The following is a 1,533-nucleotide window of genomic DNA, read 5'->3' on the forward strand; positions in this document are numbered from 1 at the left end:
ACGCTTATACAAGAGAAAGAAAAACATATCGGCCTATTTTTGACAAGGAAACCAGTCCGTCTGAAAGGCTAAATAAATCGAGTGATTATGACTTCAGTGATGTAAGACACTGTTATAAGTCACATATTAGAACTGACATAAGAATGAAAGATACATGCTTACATTATTTTTAATGTAGCAGTATTGCGCTCAAGCTGTCCAGTAGTTTTGTAGATTTTATTTTATTTTCATCTACAATACGAAAACCTTGTAACAAATTTACTGTTTATTGATTTTTCAAAGTCATGCCACATGAGTTATTTTTTGTCGCGGCGCTTGAAAGTTTTTTGTTTTTTTCTTTTCGGGTTGGTGTATGTGGAGGGGGTCAGCGACGTCTTCTTACAGCTTCTGCTCAAGAAGTCAGTAAGGGCTGCATTTCTCTCTGAAAATTTACTGTACATGTTTTCTTTAATTCGTACTCAACATATTATTATACTACTAAAGTTATTCTGCTTGTTTTCCATAAAAACTAAGCAATAAATCACGTCTTGCTGTTCTACCTGCAGTTTTTGTGACATGTTTAACACGTGCGAACTATGGCACATGTATACACAAAACAATTTTTCTTTACGAAACGGGAAGAAGGTCTAGGCAGCTAAAAAAAATAAATGAAAGACACGAACTTCAGCATTTACATATTGCACCTGAAAACCACCACTTGACCAATAGATTGATGATGCATTATGGAATAATGGCAGAGGCTACTCGTAATGAATATGCATAAGTGCAAGATGGCGGCGCCATACTGTTAACTCCCTGGGGCCGAAATGCGACTATAGGCGTTATATTTTCTACCCCAGTAGCGTCGATATCCCACTATACGCGCGTTATCAGGACTCCCCAGGACGGCGATTGACGAGTATAGTCGCGGCACCGAGATCATACTGATTGTGACATGTACCTGTTAATTTTTGATAATCTTGGCAAAAGCAAAATTATTTTGCATACTGGGTATTATTTCTTAGATGTTATAATTAGTGCTAATTAGTTCCCTTGTTAAAATAAGTGTTTGCCATTATGCGGCCATGTAAAGACGAATTCCACTGTGTTTCGTTCATACTGTACGTATTTCAAAGGAGTAAAATAATGTCGTCTGCCAAAAATCTTTCTTAAAATAATGAAAATATTCATTATCATACAGCTTCTGACATATCAGTTCCGTCCGATGATGATTCAGACGATGAAATTCCATTGTCAGTTAAATAAATGGTCGGAAAATGTTAAGTTTTAGAAGGCTGAAATATTCGTACACTTACATCGAATACGATACAAACTGAAAAACATGAACACAACAAAACATATTTTATAAAATACAAAAACAACGTGACTACATAAATATATGATTGTAAATTTAATAATCTTTCAAAGGTAAATGTATATATTACAATTTAACTGTCTTATCGCGTGTCACAAAACGTTTGTGTACATGTATACATCAAAATTAATCAAAGGCATAATCGATATTCACACAAAAACGGGTGTCAATTTTCAGTA

Source organism: Mercenaria mercenaria, chromosome 16, assembly GCF_021730395.1.
Source record: "Mercenaria mercenaria strain notata chromosome 16, MADL_Memer_1, whole genome shotgun sequence".
In the NCBI taxonomy this organism is placed as follows: Eukaryota; Metazoa; Mollusca; class Bivalvia; order Venerida; family Veneridae; genus Mercenaria; species Mercenaria mercenaria.